The following is a 20,766-nucleotide window of genomic DNA, read 5'->3' as shown; positions in this document are numbered from 1 at the left end:
TAAATATGTAACATTTAGAGTTTCTTGATCCCCAAAGGAGATAAAAATACATGCCCAATTAAGCCTCAGTTTAAGTGTCAGTTTGAAACATTTGAGTTTCTTATTACTTAAGACCCAGGAAGTCTCTGATTAGGAAAGCTGCCTTGCCAGGAAACTGATTTTTCCCCCAGGGGGTGTAATTAAAGAGGGCAGTATTGCTGAGAGTGTGTGTGTACCAAAGGCAATGCTCTGTATTTGTCAACATATACGATACTTTATGGCGAGAAGAAAAGATCTCTGCTGTTCTGTAGATCTTCCATGAACATATTTTATACTCAACAGCAATACCACCACTAACAAGAAAATGCAAAAAAACAAAAAAAACCCAAAAAACCAAACCCCCCAAACAAACAAGAACAACAAAAAAACCAAAACCAAAACCAAAACCAAAACCAAAAAAAAAAAAAAAAAAACAAAAAACCCCAAACCCAAACCCAAACCAAACAGGAGAACTGAATAGCGTGGGCAGAAACCAAAACACATTAGAAACCATCAGAACAGCATCAAGTCTCATCTCCACATTCTCTCTGACTCCAACCCTATGGACTCCTTGGGCATTAAAATATTAGATGGGGAATATGAATTTCATTCAACAGATTCATTGAAATTTACCAAAGGTGGGGGGCAAAGAGATTTCATAGATGACTCCCGGGTTTCTAAGTTAAGCAGTCGGGCGGGCGTGTGGGTAGTGGCGACATAGATGGGGATGGAGAACAGCAGGGGAGGGAGGAGCAGCTGGGAGGGGGCGTATGAGTTCAGTTTGGGAAATATAGGAGTCCCCTTTATCCACAGTTTCGCTTTCCCTGGTTTCAGTTACCCATGGTCAACTGTGGTCTAGAAGCAGATGATCCTCCTTCCGCCCTCCTGTCAGAAGGTCAATAGTAGCCTAATGCTATGCCCCAATGCCTACGGTCAGTCACCTCACTTCATCTCATCATGTAGGCATTGCATCATCTCCCAGCATCATGAGAAGAGGGGTGAGTACAGTACAGTAAGGTATTTTGACAGAGAGAGACACATTCACATAACCGATGTTATGGTTGCTCTATTTTATTATTAGCTATTGTTGTTCCTCTCTTACTGTGCCTAATTTATAAATGAAACTCTATCATAGGTGTGTATGTTTAGGAAAAAAAAAACAGTGTATGCAGGATTCGGTACCATCTGTGGTTCGTGCATCCACCGAGGGTTTTGAAATGTGTGCCCTGCAGAGAAGGGGGCGGGGTAATGAAATGAGTTTGCAATAGGTTTGATGGGACCATGAGGACACCAGTGCATGTCCTTGCATTTAACACATGGGCCCTAAACCTGATCAGTAATTCAGGTCCGAGCCACAAAAAAATTAATTTCAGATAGTAGCTCAAATTGTGTCATTTGTGCTTCGCTTTTGCTATTTGAACATTATGCAACTGTTTGAGTCCACTTTTAACGTACGGTTTGGATTGTTTTCTTGTGAGTCTAGCTTCACGGGTGGCATAAAGCTCTAATTGGTTCATCTCAAATTGACAACCTCCTTACTTCAAAACATTGCATAATGAATTGGGTTTACTCTCTACCTCTCTTCTCCTGATACACTAAATTATCTCCTGAAGACCAGCTCCTTGCCTTCCACCTACATGACAACCAACATGGACAGAGAATGCTACACGTTGAGTGGCTCGGATGGCAGGCTGGGTCTGTGCCCTGCACGGCTGCAAACTGGCTCCGTGTTCTCTGCTGGGTGGTTTAGTTTCTCTAGATCTAAGTTTCTTCATCTGTGAAATGGAGAGTACATTTTAGACTTGCTTGATGGCCTAGTACATGATTTTAAAATGTGATACATTCAGATGAGAAGACCTGGTATTCTGCAACTGTTAAATGAAGAAGCCTGTATATGACCACGAAATGGGACTTTGTGTGGTGTTCCTATCCTCTACATGATAGACAGGATGTGGGAACACCACACCCTCTTCAGTGAATCTTCCGTGAGCTTTGTCTATCATTGAAAAAAAAAAAGCCTGAAATCAGTTACTATGGTGCTGGATTTGTCGAATCCTTCCTATGGTTGTATGCAATTTTCTCAGAGGGTTGTAGTGAGGATTAAGTGAGGTGACTCGGGTAAGGTGCTTAAGACAATGCCTGGGGAAGGGACCAGGATATGTTGCTCTTAAACATGCCACCTCGGCATAAGGATCACTTTGAGCCAAAGGCACTTGGAAAACCAGGTCCAAGAAGAGCATTCTGCATTCTGGCTTCCTCTCTGCTTCCTAAATGCACAAGATCCAACTCCCAAGTGAAAGATGTCCTTCCTGTACCAGCAGAAACATTCTTATCACCAAAGCAGGGAGTCGGGGCAGAAAGAATTCCGTACCAAGAGACCTTGTTAAAGTACCTCTTCCCTTCCTCTTACCTCCCTGTGTGGTCTAATTGTGTTTGCACAATTGCCTCTCTTTGTTCAGCCTACCGTGAAGGCATTGAGGTCCTGCCCCTTCTTTGGCTCTTCATTTCCTTATGAAGGCTCCAGGTCACATTAAACTGACATTAAGTAAATTTGAGTGCTTTTCTCCTGTTAGTCCATTTTGTGTCGATTTAATTCTCAGACCCAGTGGAAGACCCTCAGAGGGAGGAGATAAAATTATGCCTCCCCTCCACTGGCACATACCCAAGTATTGAATATATGTTCGCTATTACGTTTCTAATCACAAAGAAATACCAAGGGTGCCCTCAAATGTACCTTATTTGAGTTACAATTCCCAGATTGTATAGGAGGATAAAAGTATCTCAGTGTTGTTTCAAATGGTATTATCTTTTCCCTAAACTTAGCTATTAAATAAATCAGATACTGAAGGTGAAAATTTGTAGCGCATGATGTTAACAGAACAAGAATCAAGTAAGCTCAGCCAACATGCCTTCCCTCTTTTTTTCTTTTTCTTTTCAAGTAATTCTTGTCAAGCTGTATCATTTTACTGCATAGTAAATATTGCCTTTGGGTTTTCTTACAGTGTCAACACATGCTAAAATACGTGAATTGCGGTAAACTCCGTTCCACTCTACTTATAAAGAAGTCATTCTATCATACAGCAAAGTGTATTTAGGTTTCTTTCAGAGTACTTAATAGATCCTTTCATTAAAAGTGCCTTCAGTAATAATCGGTCTATACAGAAATAAATTATAGTAATTATTAACAATACCATACATTTACATATTAATATTAAATACATAAAAGATATTAAATAACTAGCTATAGCCATACATACTCCTACTGTGTAAGGAGCAGAGTATCACCGCCATCACAACCACTGCTACCCACTGTGTGTGTCTTTCTCTCTCTCCCCCTCTTCCCCTCCCTCCCTCCCTCCCTCCTTTTGTCCCTCTCCTCCTCTCCCCCCTCCCCCTCTCCTCCTCTCTCCCTCTCCCCCTCCCCCTCTCTCCCCCTCTCCCCCCTCTCCCTCTCTCCCTCTCTCCCTCTTCCCTCTCTCCCTCTCTCCCTCTCTCCCAGGGCTTGAAACAGCCTCATCAGTATGATGACTTTCATCTTGACTGTGATATGTCTCTAAGACATGGCAAATAAACACAACATTCCACAATTACATTTTCGTTATCTTACAGATGTCTGAAATAATCAAAAATACTCAAACAGCACCAGGAGTTCATAGCTCCTCAATTATTTCCGACATGAAAAGAATACAAAAGTAAAAAGTAAGATTTATCTCAAAATGTATTAGCTTGCATGGAAATTACAGAATATTGAAATAGAGGGAAAAAAAAAACAATAGGTTTAGGTCTTCTGCTAAGATTGATGAAATATTCTACCAAAACTTTATTGATCTACTCCTATTAAGTAGGAAGATCTGAATTGCTCCTGAGAAAGCACTAAGGTTCATCAATATCCAAATGACAATTCAACCTCAAAAACACTTTAAAAAGAACTAAAAAGTATTTATTATTTGCATGAATCCTATAGGAAATTAATCATCTATTGACCAAAATTTGATTTCTTTTGCCTCTGGGTAAAAGGCTGCATCAGACAAATAGGCTATCAAAATTCTTCTATACAGGATAAGAAAGAAAAATACAAAAAGGGAATACCTTTTAACTTGCTGGAGTCAGATATAAATCAAGAGTGGACAAACATTTATTCAGGCTAAACCTAGGTCTTGAAGGATCTTTATTGTTTTTTCATAGTTCTTGAATTTTAATTCTGCATAATATTAAAAACATACGAGTATTGTGGCTGGGCAATTTGGCAGCCAATCTCCTTTTTTTTAAATTAATTTTTTTAATTTGCATCCAAGTTAGTTAGCATATAGTGTAATACTGATTTCAGGAGTAGAATCTGGTGAGTCATTCCCTACATATGACACCCAGTGCTCATCCCAACAAGTGACCCCCTTAATGACCCTTGCCCACTTAGCTATTTCCTCCACCCACAACCCCTCCAGCAACCCTCAGTTTGTTCTCTATATTTAAGAGTCTGTTATGTTTTCTCCCGCTCCCTAATTTTATACTAGTTTTGTTTCCCTTCCCTTATATTCATCCGTTTTGTATCTTTAATTCCACATAAGTCATATGATATTTGTCTTTCTCTGACTAATTTCACTTAGCATAAAACAGTCTATTCCATCCACGTTGTTGCAAATGGCAAGATTTCATTCTTTTTGATTGCCGAGTAATACTCCATTGTATGTACATACCACATCTTCTTTATCCATTCATCCATCGATGGACATTTGGGCTCTTTCCATTCTTTGGCTATTGTTGATAGTGCTGCTATAAACATTGGGGTGCCTGTGTCTCTTTGAAACAGCACACCTGTATCCTTGAAGGATCTTTATTTTAATTTCTGCCCAAAGTGTGGCCAGATAACAAGACAAGAGTCAGAATCCAGCTTGTACAAAGTTCATGCTTTGACCCTGAAGGGGTTGCTCTTGATAACAAGGGGCTTGCTCACTGTGTGTAATCATTGGCAATGTATAGAACCAGGTACCCCGTCTAGACACACACAAAAAATTTGTTCAATTTTCTCATTAGTATTGCCAGTCTCAGTTGACTAAACTATGGATACATTTTCTAAACTGTGTTCATTCTTCAGAGTCACAAAAATTTCTTAGCCTGGCAGAGTTACATTGGAGAAGAAGAATGTAATCTTTCACTAACCTCTGAAACCATTGTTTGGGCTCTGGCCAGCTTAGAGACCTGCACAGATCTTTAGATGGATGCGTGTTCAGCATACAAGTGCTAGATATTTTTTTGATTATGTCTAATCTTGAAAGCAACTTTGCAGGTACTACTAACTGCCTCCATTTCACAGATGAAAATGCAAAGGTACGCAGAGCTCATCTTGGTAACAAAGGCGAGAGTTATTAGGTTTTGAAGTCAGGTCTTTCTTTTTTTTTTTTTAATTTTTTTTTTAATGTTTTATTTTATTTTGGGGACAGAGAGAGACAGAGCATGAATGGGGGAGGGGCAGAGAGAGAGGGAGACACAGAATCAGAAGCAGGCTCCAGGCTCTGAGCCATCAGCCCAGAGCCTGACGCGGGGCTCGAACTCACAGACCGCAAGATCGTGACCCGAGCTGAAGTCGGACACTTAACCGACTGAGCCACCCGGGCGCCCCAAGTCAGGTCTTTCTGTATCCAAAACCCTGCTCCTTCAACTTCACTCTCAAATATGTGCCATTAGTTGACTGACTGACTCATTTGTACTTTCGTGCCTGATTTTAAGCAGCGTTTCATACGATCTGCCTCCTGACATCGCAAGATCAAACACTGGAATGAATCCCAGGGACGGTGATCCTAAATCTTTCTTTTTATCATGGAAGTACAATTGAGGTCCAAGGACTCAGCCAAGGACATACAGCAAAGTAAGAGCAAAGTTGAAACTATGACTTTGCCTTTAAGCTTAACATTAGGCATGCCATGCCCTAAATTTTGAATTTTCTACTCTTAAAGTAAATTACGAAATAAACCTTCAAAAATAAATTTTCAAGATTCATGTCATCATCTGTTGTTCTTATTTATGCTAATACGTAATCCTAGTAGGCTTTTTCAAGGGTGCATTTCAAAGCTGACATCAGTATAGGACACATAAGAAGAAAAAAAAATATATGGGAACTTGATTTAAAAACATACAGAATACATTTCACACTGCACTCTAAAAGTAGGCACCGAGCCCAATTTCTGGAATAAATTAAAGAGTAGGCAGAAAACAGACAGCAGGAACAGTTATTTTAGCAAGAAAAGTAGGATAAATTTACCAAGCCAATCATGGGATGATGTATGCAGATAAAAGATGCAGAGAGAAAATGTGCAACATGAATACATGAACACATTTGAATGCACGAAAGCAAAACCCAGAAAGCACAATTGTCCTACATGTGAATCAACACTCAAATTATGCTGCAGCTGCAAAATTTAAACTCAAGGAAGAGACATTTGCAAAGAAATTTATTAAAAAGATGTGATTTCCTGGTTTCACATACCCAGTGATCTTTTACAAAGTAAAATGTACACTCTTCCCTGATATAAATGACATTTGCCCCCTGTTTTACTCAGTCCAATAGCAAAAAAAGTCTTTTGTGGAAGACTCTGCTTATTAAGGGCACAATACGACTGATGCCAAACACTTGGGTTCTGAATATATAGAGTTATTCCACCTACTTAAATATCTTATATACTGAGTATGGTCTTATACAATAAGAAGGTTTTCATGTGAGGGAAATTAGTCTTTCCCTAATGGCATATGCCAGAGCAATTTCTTCGCAAGGGATTAAGTTTCTTGCTGAAACTAACTCTTGGCTGCCAAGCTTACCCATCTGTCCTTTTCATCCATCCATCCATGTATCTACCCACTCATCCAACCACCCATCCATCCACCCACCAACCCATCCACTCACCCATCCATCTACCCACCCATCCTCCCATCCATCAAATATTTACAGGTCTACAAAGTCTATAACATAGAAGGGGAATTGACAATATATCGCAAAGCTTACTCTTGGGAACTGTATGACATTAAGACGATATTTGACTAGAAGACTCAGTCTGTTCTTAAACTAGTACCCCTTCCCACATTGGCGATGTTGGCAAGTGAGCCCTTTTACTGCAATCAGTCTTTGACTCAAACTACGATGTATTGAATTGCAATGCGTTGAATTGCAGTGTAATTGAATTGCAGTGCCAGCCCGGATTGTTTGTTTTACAGAATGGTGCACAAAGTGAGCCCTCTGGACCAGCAGCATCACCTGGGAACCTGTTAGAAATGCAAACTCTTTTTTTTTTTTTTTTTTTTTTTTTAATTTTTTTTTTTTTCAACGTTTATTTATTTTTGGGACAGAGAGAGACAGAGCATGAATGGGGGAGGTGCAAAGAGAGTGGGAGACACAGAATCGGAAACAGGCTCCAGGCTCCGAGCCATCAGCCCAGAGCCCGACACGGGGCTCGAACTCACGGACCGCGAGATCGTGACCTGGCTGAAGTCGGACGCTTAACCGACTGCGCCACCCAGGCGCCCCTAGAAATGCAAACTCTTGGGCCTTATACCAGACCAATCTATCTTTGAGAGCCCAAATACATTACACTCACTCGTAAGACTTGATAAATTACAGAATTTGCAATATCAGACAATGGTCTAGACCACTGGTAAGGGAAGCCAAGGAATGAGAAGCCAGTGTGAAAACTCAGAATGGCAGGTTTTACATGTTTGGTAAGAAGTTTGGACGATGATGGATCGGTAAACCAGGTAGTATTTTCTGAGCAAAGCACAAACATGATTGGAGTTTTTATTTAGGAAGATTTTAGAGCCCAATGAGACCATGGAGAGGTGACTGCATTGTTCAGATGAGAAGACCAAGCAACTTAATCTTTGATGATTCACGCATTTGTCAGCCTCAAAAGTTACCTGGTACCCATTCACTCAGCTTGCCTTCTTGGGCTCAGGATGTGGGTCTTTCTAAGAGATCTCTCTCCAATGCCACAGGGTTCTCTTCATCCCATAGACTGAGTCTGTCTATCCTTTCGTATTTCTGCCTTGCCATCTGCCACTACTTCCTCGGTTCCCCTGCCCTAAGTCTCTCTGCTATTCCTTCCCCTCTTTCCCCATATTTCATTTCCTTCATTAGGAATCTGCATGCTAATGCACATCAATTTACATGTTTGTTGCTGTTTATTTGTGTAACTCCTTAGAGATTTCACCAACTACACTCCTCCTCTGAACATAGGATCTACTAGGTCACAACACAACCAGAGCCTTCACCTGACTTTACTTAAATCTGCCGAGAATTTGGATTCACTTTAATGTGTTAAATCTGTATCACCAGCTGGCTATCTTTGTAAAATTGTTTTTTGTTTATTTTTGACAGAGAGAGAGAGAGAGGGAGGGAGGGACACAACATGAGCGGGGGAGGGGCACAGAAAGAGGGAGACACAGAATCCGAAGCAGGCTCCAGGCTCTGAGCCGTCAGCACAGAGCCCGATGTGGGGCTCGAACTCACGGACCGCGAGATCATGACCTGGGCCAAAGTCGGACGCTCAACCGACTGAGGCACCCAGGCGCCCCTACCCGCTGACTATCTTTGTAACATTATGCTCAGACATCCATAATTTAAGTCACACTTTCTGCACAAATGATGACACTGCTAACTAGGTTGTTTCCAAACAGGGAAGACATTAATTGTATTTTTGTGTATCCAGACACCTTCTTGTACATAACACTATCTACAGTGAATATTAAGTGCGGAGATAATGAAATGCTATTATCTTGAACTATTACAACATTTGGGTCATACTTCAAATCTTGTTATGGGAGGTCTCCAATGTACCTGTGGACCAAGATATACCTCTCCCTCTGAACACAGACAATTTATTGATGAAGAAGTTAGTTCCGAAACAGAGTTCACTCTGGTTCCATGACACTTGGATATAACTTTTCAATGTCTTTACAACACAAAATATTTTCTTCCTGGATGTAGTTCATTTAGAAGGAAACTGATTTACTTTATGACTTAAAATAAAGTCAAAGGAAGGATAATAGATGCCTCTGGTTCCCCACATCATGGCCTTTGGTCCATCTCTGATTTCAGCCCCGGCTGCACAGATGGTTTTACGCCAACCTGGGTTCTCCTCACCTTTATAATGCCTACCTCAAGTGGCCACTGAGTGTCTTCCAGCCCCACGTAGTGCCAGCACAGCCCCACATTGAAGGGAAAAAAAATCAATGCCTCTGGGAGCAATCCACAACCAATGGGGGAAGGCAGTGGATAAACCTCTTGCTCTAGGCAGAAATTCTGGGAGGTCTCACGCACGCCCATAGTTCCCAGGGAAGCACGCTCCTGCAGTCCACAGGGAGGACTTGTCCGCTCCCCTCTTATTCTGGCCTTTGCTTCTTCCCCAAGTGACGATCCCTGATCTCTAACTCCCATCCTTGGGATGAGCTCCCCATTTAATCACCACACCCAAATTGGTGTCTCAAGCAGGCAACCCCCAAGAGATGACAGCTTAATAACACGTTCAGCAATATTAAGCCCCTTCTGACCAGATGCCATGTATGTGGTATTTCAGATTTGTAAATCATTAAGACCTTCCTTTTTTCCCTTCTCAAGACTCCGTAATGACAGAAAGAGAGTGGAGATCATAGCCTTGCCTCAAATGCTTCCAGTGTGTTTCTTAGAGCACGTAGATCACATTGAACACCTTGTACTGATAAGTCCCGACCTGTACAACACCCTAAGACAAATGAAAAGCTGATACTATGCCATCTACCTTCACCATTCCCTGCTTGGCCTAAAGTACAGTATATTGGTCCACTGTCGGGAAAATGACATTTGCCTCATCTGCCTTTCTAGATTAACAGCAGGAATGAAGATTAAACATATGAAACGCATCTTGTCCAGATTCTGTACAATCAACAAGGGACTTAAAAATCACAGACCAAACTCAGCAGCCTCTTAATACGTCTGGAGTTACAGGCCAGAAATATTTAAATTCAAAAATCCCATATTATCAAAATAAAGGGAATTGTTTATGTAAGACAGCTTGGAAAAGAAGCTGTAGGCTTATGTTACATAAGGAGAAAGGACACGCTTTTACCTTTGACGATCAGTTTTCCATTTTTCTTGCTTCTAAGGCAGGAAAAGATCCAAACTTTGCAGTTTTTAACTTGATGTTATTCGTGGTAGGTAATGCTCAGCTGTTCTGAAACATAGCGAAACACAACAATTAGATGCAATAGCTAGCCTGAAACAAAGATACCGAAGATCTCTTAAGAAGTACTCTGACAAGCATTAAGTTCCATCATGTGAGAAGAGAGTTCCCTAGAAAATTTACACGACCATGTTTTTGCATGATGTTATGCTTTGTATTTTTGTGCTTTCCAGAACATCCACCACAAAAATAAACAAATAAGTAAATATCGCCACAATAAATAGGTTTGAGAATCTGCAATCTACTTTTCTATTAACATTTTTATCTTCTGTAAAAAGCAATAAAATGCATGCATTAATCTTTTGATTTTGTAAGATACGCGATACATACAAGGCTATGCATTTCCTGTGCATTATTTGTTTTATCATCACTGCAACTAAGCAGCTGTAAATAAAGGGCTAAAAAGTATCAGTCTTCACAGGGTGGGTCTTCTGACCTCGCAGGAAGACACAAATCACAGCATCATCTTCCCAGGCGCATGACTACAGGCTTGCCGCCGATGCTCAAACCAAACTGTTACCCCTCGTTATTGACGCTTTCTGAAGCAAGTGACAAAACGGAATTGTAACTAGGCCCACAGTTATGGGAGAGGTAACTTTTCCAATCCTATCACATGCTTTAGCCCGAGCTGTGATTTTTCTTCTTTGAAAGTTCACATAGAAATGGACGGGTGTCACCCACAAAAATGATCTGGTGTTGCGAAGTGTAGATATCAATGGAATTCTGTTTAAGGAATATAATTCGTGGCCCTACATAGCATATTAAAAGAGTCTCCGTAGGGAACAAGAAAAATAACAAATCTAAGTATGAAGCAGAGATACAGTGACATTCAGAATTGAAGAACACTGGTGTGAGTATTTTTTTTTTTTTACTTTCTAATTATTTATAGGAATTACAGTGCCTGAATGAATATGGAATTCATTTCACAGAAGAGGAATTGGAGGCCAGAAAAGGTGACGTATTTTGCCCAATTTTATTCAGCTAATAGGCACAAAAGCAGAATGACATTCCAGAATCCCTGCCTTGAAGTTCAACCCCTTTAGAAACCCATAACACTACTTGTTTCCACAAAGAACACTTGGCATTCAAAAAGATCAGGGCTAACACAATTCCCTGCAGAACTTATCTGAGCACTATTTTGAAAGTGGCAAAGTTGAGAGGTTAAGAATAAGATGCTATGGGTGGTAAAATGCAAGAGCTACAATAGCACAACAGTATCGTGTATTTTCATAGCACATAATACATGTTGGGAACATCATATTTATATATGTATTTCATTTATCCATGTTATAAAAGACAAAAATGATATTCTATTATCAGTAGCTTTCAGGTATAATTATGAGTTGTGGTTTATATAGGATTATCCTAAGTATTTTTAATATTCCAGTAAACCAAATGAACTCTGAAATTTTTCCCTACCTGTATGACAAGTAGATTACTCAAAGAGATAAAAAAAGTTAATATTAAAACAAAGAACTGACCATTTATTCATTTGTGTTATTTACTGCGCATCTGTTTTGTACTAGGTATTCTTAATTTTCTACAGAAACGAAAGGAAAAGATGCAATTTCTTAAAAACATACCCAGATATACAATAAGAAATCAGTTTTATCGCAACTGGAATCTTTTCTAAGTTAGATAATATTAATGTCAACACATATTGCAAACATTGGGCTGTGTCTCCAATGCCATCTAGTCTAGTGGTTCCCAAGAATGGTTGAACATCACAATCATCTGGAAAGCTGCAGAAAAATACAAATTACAGAAGGTCATGCAAGATCTATTAAATCAGACTATTCATGAGTAGATTCAGGGCATTTGCATTTTGAGCTGGGAGCCCAGTTCATTCTCGTGATCATGCACGTTTTGGAAACCTACTGATTCTTTCTTGCCTAATCTCCTTAATAATAAGGACAAGAAACAGACAAGAAAACTGAGGCCAGGGAATGACTTGCCCAAGGCATTTACTCCTTGGTAACAGAGGTGAAGTTAGAATTCAGAATTCTGGATTTGCTGGTACTTTTGTTTTTCTTTTTCATTTCTTGTTTTCCTTTACTCCAAGGGTTCTTCTTTTATTCTTCTTCTTGTTCTTTCCTATCACCAAGTAACCAATATTGAGTCCCTACATCTAAGAATGAGCAAAAGTAAAGTCAAACAAAGAAACAAATCAACAAAAAACCAAAGTGGGAATTTGAACTTAAGCTGTTTGATTCAGTAGTGTGCTTTCCACTGTGCCACTGAGTTCTACAGTCATCTACTTTTTTTTAATGCCTACTTATGAGAGAGACCACGAGCAGAGGAGGGGCAGATAGAGAAGGGGACAGAAAATCCAAGTGGGCTCTGTGCTGACAGCAGTAAGCCTGATGAGGGGCTCAAACACACGAACCTGAGATCATGACCTAAGTCCAAGATGGACGCTCAGTAGACTGAGCCATCCAGGCACTCCTACAGTCATCTACTTTTGACGTTTATTTGGGATGACTGGGTGGCTTGGTCACTTGAGCATCTCTTCATTTCAGCACAAGTTACGATCTCACGGTTTGTGGAATCGAGCCTTACCTCGGGCCGATTGGAGCCCGCTTGGGGTTCTCTCTCTACCTCTCCCTCTCCCTCTCTCTCTCTCTCTCAGAATAAATAAACTAAAAAAATTTATTTCTTGAGAGAGAGAGAGTGAGAGAACTTGTGGGGGAGGGACAGAGAGAGAGAGGGAGATAGAGCAGGCTCCACCTGATGTGGGGCTTGACCTCATGAACCATGAGATGGTTCCTCATTGACCATGAGGTCAATTTCCTCATTGACCTGAGCCAAAGTCAAGAGTCAGACACTTAACCAACTGAGCCACCCAGGCGTCCCATAGTCATCTATCTTTAGACTGTCTACTCAATCCCTTTCTCTGCATTCCCCAATTTTGAAAAGTGTCCTCTGTCAGCTGTTTGTCCCTGAGTCCTGATCCATGGCCATTGCTCACCCAGACTGGGCTTCTCATCTGGGACTAGGAGATTACAGTCTTATTTAGGTGAAAGAGTTATGGCTGCAGTGTGGTTACCACGTCCCTTATGGGCAGAGGGAGCCAATACTGGTAATCGGTGGAAAAGGTGAGTGAAAAAGACACTTGCGGAAGAGGGAGTGAGAACTCTCCCAACTCACCTGCTTCCTACTCACCGGTCTTTGTTTTTTCCTGTGGCTTCCATGAGCTCATAGAGCCTTATGACCCATTCTATTTTAAATAGTTAAAATTATTTAGTTTTAATATTTTTGACTTCTACTAGGTCAAGTTGGTTACATTCCTTGACTCTGCCGCTAGAGTCCTGACTAATACACCTCTTATCATTCATGTTATGTAAGTTACTGTATAAGCCAGTTACTTTCGTTACATCATTTTAAGAGGTTCATTTAAAAAAATATTGTCTGGAAGTGTGGAGAAAGGGGGATGGAGGCTATAAATGTATGGCATTTTATGGAATGCTGATATTTTCATAAAGTACACGTTTTACAGTGTGATAAAGGGGAAAGGTCCAGAGGAGAGAGCTCTCTCTTAATCTCAGCTTTGCCTTGTAGAAGACTTCTGAGTTGTGAAAGATACCTAGCCTTTTTGAGTTTCCATTTCCTCATTGAAAATGGAGGCAAGGAAACCTACCTTAGTCAGGTTAGTACAAGGAATAAATGAGAGCATTTGTGCATTCACTCATTTACTCATAACTGATTCATTTCCCAAAGATTTATTGAGCATTTACCATATGCCAGGCACTATGGGAGGTGCTTGGAATAATGACCATTTCATTTTAGGGAAAGTGAGTGGATAGAAAAAAAACCCAATAATCACCATGGTGAAGGAATAGAGTATTTTAGAAGTGAATCATGCTGCTGATGTAAGAAAAATAGACTAAATTAAGGAGGATCAGGAGTACAAGGGTTGGGAGCTATTGGGAGGTGAGGGCACCTCACTAAGAAAGTGAGATGTGACCAAACACTTGAATGACATGAGGGAGTGAGTCATGTGCAAGAGAAAGGTGTTCCAGGCGCAAGGAACCACCAAGGCTAAGGCCAGAAGGTGGGGGTATGCTCAGTTGTTCTTGAAATTGTTAGGAGGTCAGTGGGGATGGAGTGAAAGGACAAAGTGGAGAGTAGTGGAAGAATGTGGAGTTAAGTGGGACGTGCTGCGGAGAGGTGGTTGGAGGGATGGATCAAGGGCAGCTCAAGGCTTTTTGGCTCTCACTCTGTACATGAAATGGGGGCTGCTGTGGGAGTTCGTGCTTAGAATTGACATCACTTATGTTTCAGCAGGCTCATCCTGGCTGCCGGTTGGGAATAGACCACAGCGGGGATCAAGATAGAGGCAGAAGGAAAGCTTGTAGAGAGATGCCATGTTGGCTCAAACTCAGGTAGAGCTGGTGAGGAGTGGTCAGTGGTCAGTCATGCTGGGTGACCAAGAGGATCTCCTGATGTATCACACGGAGGGGGTAAACCAAGAGGGAGACAAGGATGGCCCCAAGGTTTCTAGCCTAAGTGACCAGAAGAGTGCACTCACCATTACTTGACAGGCAAAAGGCTGTGGCTACAGAAGATTGGGGGGAAAGAGGATGAGGTTCCTTCGGCCATACTGATTTTGAGAGGTCAGTGCCCAGTGGGCTTGCCATGTAGGTAGTTGGATATGCAATACTGGAATATGGGAGAGAAGTGTGGCTGGAGCTTGCATTAAAACCTTCCAGAAGACTTTCTAGCCTAGCATATGTGACTGCTGATATTCTTATTGTTACCTACCACAGTGATTATGAAGGGGGTCAGACAACATCATATATGCACAGCACAGTATCCGAGAATTCAAACTCAACGTATCGTAATTCCCTTCTGTCTCCCACCTTTACTTCCAAATATTTCATTCTCTATTGACTAGAAGAGGGAGTCTATTGTTTTCTGTGAAAAAAAAAAAATCAATTTTCCACAAGACATAATAAAAAAAATCCTATTTTATACTTTGGCAGCCCTTTGAAAAATACTGCAAAAAAATAATCTTCTGATAAAATATTAACAATAGTACTCAATAAGTCATGAAGTAGAACTTTCAGGTGGTGAGGTAAATTTTGATTCGGGCATGAGCTGAGAAGATCTAAGGGAAAAATGAAAACAGGACTGAAATGAGCCGTCGATCTGTAAGTCCCTCAATATCTCTCAAACCTCCCTGGCTTTTTCGCAGTGATTAGCAGTCTTTCAGAATCAAGAAAATGCAGAAGTGTAGGAAAGGTGATTACTCCAACTGTGGGTCCTAGTCTGAGGAAGCACATTTGCCTGAAGGCACATCTGGGGACCACTGGAAATTCTGGAATGAATTCTCTCAAGTATAAAAGTGCATCTTTGAAATGGGTTTCTTAACTTGTAAATGTTCCATGTCTTCCACTGAACAAATTTTAACTAAGAAACCCTCCCAGTTGGAACCCTCTTTTATAGATGAGGCTAATGAGGACTCGGGAGGTGATGTGGCATGCCTGAGGCCACAGCTAGCCGGTACAGCAAGGCCAGGACCAGACCCTAGGCCCCTAACTCTCACTATAGCTGTCTTTGCACGCAGCTTCTCTTCAGTTTTTTTTTTCTTCTTTTCTTCACTCAGTTACCGCTAATCAGTAGCACTGTGTCCGCGAGGTCTCACATCTTATCTCAAACATTTTACTGAAAGCTTATAGTCCATAAAACAGTGCGCTTGTTTGAAGACAAAGTTAAACTATCTATCTGCTTCCTGGGCCCCTCACTCCTGCAGAAGATGACGTAAGAATCGATTTTGGAACAAGGTCTGCACTTATTTCGACCCACCCTAGGTCTGAGACAGTGTTCGATCACATAAAAAGTAAGAGGACTAGTTACTTTCCCCTTCTTTTGCAGATCATATTGCTAATTGATTCATCCTTTGGGTATAGAAAACTTCAAGGCAGGGCTGGATGCATGCGTGTGCAACTTGGGCAACTGCCCAGGAGCCCATGTTCAGAATAGCCCCACACTTAATTCTTTAAAAATGTGAACGAGTGTTTTTGCGGGCGAGGTGCAAGTGGAACGTGTGGGTAAGGAGGGGTGCACAACATTCATGCCCCCAGCCATCCCTTGCTGCCTCATTTGCATATAATGTGCGTGATGGTGAATTCTCTTGGGCCCATAATTCCTGGTCATTCAGCAAGATTCTGTATGAGTGAGGTTAAGTATGCTCTGTCTATGACTAAGTGGGGAAGGTGACAGTCCCAAGAAGTTTTGCTTTCCACTGGAAGCAGAATTTGCTTTGAACTTCACATGAAGGCAATGATGTTCCAAGAGACATGGATAACAAGTGATGGGGTTCAGGGCAGGTCACCCTCAAATACGCCACTTGGGCATATTGATTATTTTGAATTAAAGTTACTTGGGATAACGCCAGTACAAGAAGGACACTCTGACCCTCCTCCGTCCCCGGAAAGCAGGAAATAAACGTCCCATGTGAATGACACCGTGAGGTAAAGAGACATCCTTATCAGCAGAGACAGGGAGTCCAGGGACGAGAAGGCTGTCAACAACAAACCCTGTTGTTTCTTCACTAATTTCCTACCTGAAGCCTAAACTTCTTTTTGTCAATTCTTCATGAACTTATTGTTTCTTTGTCTAAAAGGTACAAAAGCTGACTGGTTTGGCCACTTCTCTGAGTCTCATATTTTTGCAGGCTCCTGTATGCATGCAATTGAATTTGTCTTTCTCCTGCTCATCTGTCTTCTGTTGATTTAATTATTAGACCAGCCAAAGAACCTAGAACGGACAGAGGGAAAAGTTTTCCTCCCCCAAACAAGAAATCCTGTTGTATCCTTCATTTTATTTTATTTTATTTTATTTTATTTTATTTTATTTTATCTTATCTCATCCTATTCTATTTTATTTTATTTTATGTTTTCTCCCTTGAATTAGTAGGCTGCTTATGTTGAAAACAAAGAGATAAAAAGAGAAAGAAAGGGAAAGCCATAGTTCTTTTTGCTACAGTCCTTCCTTACTCAGCAGTGAGCCAAAGGGAGTGAGTGTTGGTAAATGGTACATGTATCACGAAGTGAATAAAAATGGTAGAGTAGATCTGTATAGTGTTTCCACCGTTCTGGTAAGACCAACATACATATGCATGATCCGTGACGTACAAATTCTGGTGACCGCATGTAAGTTAAACAGTCCCATGTTTGTATTACGCACTGTAAAGATGGATGGTAAAATGCACCCTGGTAATTTAAACTTTGATTTTTCTTCTTTATCCGGAGCTACGCTAAATAAATTAAAACAAACAAACAAACAAACAAACAAACACTATGATCAGTTGAGAGAGAGAGATGGCAAATAAAAGGGACCTGTTTTATACCTGAGTACATTTAACAACTCTTGTCCTGCTTTCTGAACAGGGCCCTGCATTTTCAGTTTGCTCTGGGCCATGCTAATTCCATAGCCATCAACGTTCACCCTATTGTAATGAACTAGCACAGACTTTAGCAAGTGCCTCAAGCATTATCAATTTACAGTTTAAGTAGCGTATGTAGGATTTTTGGCAATGGAAAATCTGCTTCTGAAAACCCTAGTATGATTATAAACCAAATGAATCTCGTCTCTGTTCTCATCAAATCTCCTAATGTCTTTCCCTTCCCTCCCAAACGATTTCTTGGACATCTGACCAAAGTTCCTAATTTGAGCCAATCCACCTCAGAAGTCCCTTGGTCTTTGATTTAATTCAATTTCTAATTTAATTTAATTTTAATCTTCCATTTGAAACTCCACTGCCTTCAAGGTCAAATCCTCAGTTGGTGAAGAGAGAAAAGTCAGTGAAAAAAGTAATTTACTTTAAAGTGTGAGTAATAGAGCCACCTGACATGTTTGAGGGATATTTAGATTTTAAAGGAGCACTTAGTTAAGTCTAAAGGACCTTAATGTGAAAGAAACAATGCTTCTAAAGGAGAAAACTTTCTATTACTCTCTGCCAAGAGAGCCCTTCAACTCAATGCTCTTAAAAGGAAGGGCTGTGTTCTATTTCTCAACAACCACACATGATTTTTTTAAATGAGGTAACTTATGCTCATATGTACCAAGATTTTTCCAGTCAATTGGAAAAGACCTCAGTATCATGAAATATACAGGCTTATTTCATGTCTCTTTTTAGCTCACCGAAAAGAGGGGCGCCTGGGTGGCTCAGCTGGTGAAGTGTCGACTCTTGGTTTCCGCTAAAGTCATGATCTCACAGTTTGTGGGTTCGAGCCCCATATCAGGCTCTGCACTGGCAGCTCAGAACCTGCTTGGGATTCTCTCTCTCTCCCTTTCTCTTCCCCTCCCCACTTGCACTGTCTGTCTCTCTCTCTCAAAATAAATAAATAAATAAATAAATAAATAAATAAACTTTAAACCTCACCAAAAAGAAATGTACTTTAAAACGTGTAGTAGTAAAAGACAGCCTTCCTTTAATTTTCTTTATGAATCTGACCTCTCTGTTCTTCCAATTCCATCCCCTATCAGTCTGTCTGCGGTGGCTTTGCAGCTTCAGGAGCTTAGCTAAAGGACTCTCTTTGCAGAATTTTTAAGGCATTGCCTCCCTACCCCAACTCACTTCCCTACAGACAAGATGAGTTGGGGCTCCCTGGTGAACAGAAGTTAGGTAGTGACTCATTGGGATATCACGGCTGTCGCCCTGGTACAAAAAGTTTGACGGTCTATTCACAACTTTGGGAGCACTATTTAGAATTACCTCCCAATCCGTGTGGAAGGAGACTAAAAGACCTTTTCCATTCAGCGTATCTTTTTTGGTTAAAAGGATCATCACTTGAGAATAAATTGGAGACTGCAGTATTTATTGTCAATGCCTTAACTGGGGGCTTTCAACATCTTGCATCTGGATAGAATTTCTTCCCTCCAATCTCAAAGCTTTACTATGTTTGTTTCTAAGCAGTTTTCTTTTAAAAAATTACAGTAGACGATCTTACTCTATTTGGCTTTAGTGAATTCACATTGCTTTCTCTTCACTCGTTGGGCTGAGAGCCTTCCACATTTCTTTTTTTTTTTTTTTTTTTTTTCAGCGTTTATTTATTTTTGGGACAGAGAGAGACAGAGCATGAACGGGGGAGGGGCAGAGAGAGAGGGAGACACAGAATCGGAAACAGGCTCCAGGCTCTGAGCCATCAGCCCAGAGCCTGACGCGGGGCTCGAACTCACGGACCGCGAGATCGTGACCTGGCTGAAGTCGGACGCTTAACCGAATGCGCCACCCAGGCGCCCCCCACATTTCTTTTTTAATTCCACCCCCAGGTCCCCTTGATGGACTTGACAAAACACAGTAAGAGTGGCCACATTTATTGAGGGCTTACTATGTGCCATCATCGCTCTAACTAAGCTCATTACGTGGATTGTCTCATTTAAGATTCACAATAGCCCTATGGGGTAGGTGATAGTATCATCACCCTTTTACAGGGGAGGATGAGAGGCAGAGAAAAGAGATGGACCAAATTACGAGGGCTGGTCAGTAGGGGGTGCCACGGCACAGACCCACAAGTCGGCCTGGGCCATGCACTCTCCCAGGATTTCGCCTCTCAGGGCTTATTTTTCATGAATTCATTCTCACTCATCTGTCTAATTCCTTTGTATCAGCCAGTATGTAAGGCTTCCAAAGCTGACCATGTCCTGGGAACTTGAAATACCTTGCTTCATTTAGATATGATCATTATCCCCTTTTCCAGATGCCAAAAGTGAGACACGAAGAGATTACATTACTTGGCCCAAATCTCAGAAAATTTTACAGCCAGGATTTAAATCTAGTTCTATCATTAAGTTATGTTTCACTCTTCTGTGTCAGATTTCATTTTGCTCATTCATAAAAGTGAGTTTTCCAAGCCAAAGTATAGAAAAGCATTATTATTATTATTATCATCATCATCATCATCATCATCATCATCATCAAATTGGTGATGAGTTCGACTGGTAGAGCCAAATTTAGTAGCCAGAGACCAAAGTCTTAGCTCCAAGCCCAGATATGCCAGTTGGCAACAATGCTTCCACTGCAACCGCAACTTTGTTTCTAGCCAGTCACTTCCCAGAGGCATGTTACTAATCACGAATCCCTGAATTGTGCACATTCCGACATGGACTGAACTTTATCATTCATCAAATCTAATTGTTTCATTTCACAGATATGAAAAGCACACACAGTTGCAGGAGAACACCTGAGACCGCACAGCAAATTAGTAGCAGAGCTAGGACAATAAGGTAGATTTCCTGACACTAAATCTGACGTCTTCATCCCATCAACAAAGGCAGTCTATACTGGCTATTTTTTCACAGGGTCTTAAAAAACTGTGTTCATACTTTCAACAGATATTGAGTGGCTCCTATGTCCCATACACTATTCTAGGTGGCTAGGGACAGCACAGCAAACAAAAAATATAAATTCCAAATAAATGGATGGATGGATGAATGAATGAATCAATAAATTAATTAATTAATAAAAAGGGGGGTGGCGCCTGGGTGGCTCAGTCGGTTAGCCATCGACCTTGGCTCAGGTCATGATCTCACGGTTCGTGAGTTC

General features: G+C 41.0%; 1 protein-coding gene across 8 annotated transcripts in view; it reads right to left on the bottom strand.

The window, feature by feature from the left end:
- DLGAP1 (DLG associated protein 1) overlaps positions 1 to 20,766 on the bottom strand; it is a 902,804-nt gene that overhangs the window by 593,177 nt on the left and 288,861 nt on the right. For 7 of the 8 annotated variants that reach the window (XM_045459777.1, XM_045459780.1, XM_045459781.1 and 4 more), the window contains exon 3: positions 10,104 to 10,208. The gene's annotated coding sequence lies outside the window, so the exon portion shown is untranslated. The remainder of the gene's footprint in view (positions 1 to 10,103; positions 10,209 to 20,766) is intronic. The other variant, XM_045459778.1, reaches the window with a different exon arrangement.

Source organism: Leopardus geoffroyi, chromosome D3 (genome assembly GCF_018350155.1).
Source record: "Leopardus geoffroyi isolate Oge1 chromosome D3, O.geoffroyi_Oge1_pat1.0, whole genome shotgun sequence".
NCBI lineage: Eukaryota > Metazoa > Chordata > Mammalia > Carnivora > Felidae > Leopardus > Leopardus geoffroyi.
The sequence above is the reverse complement of the archived record's forward strand: the minus strand, read 5'-3'. Positions and strand labels throughout refer to the sequence as shown.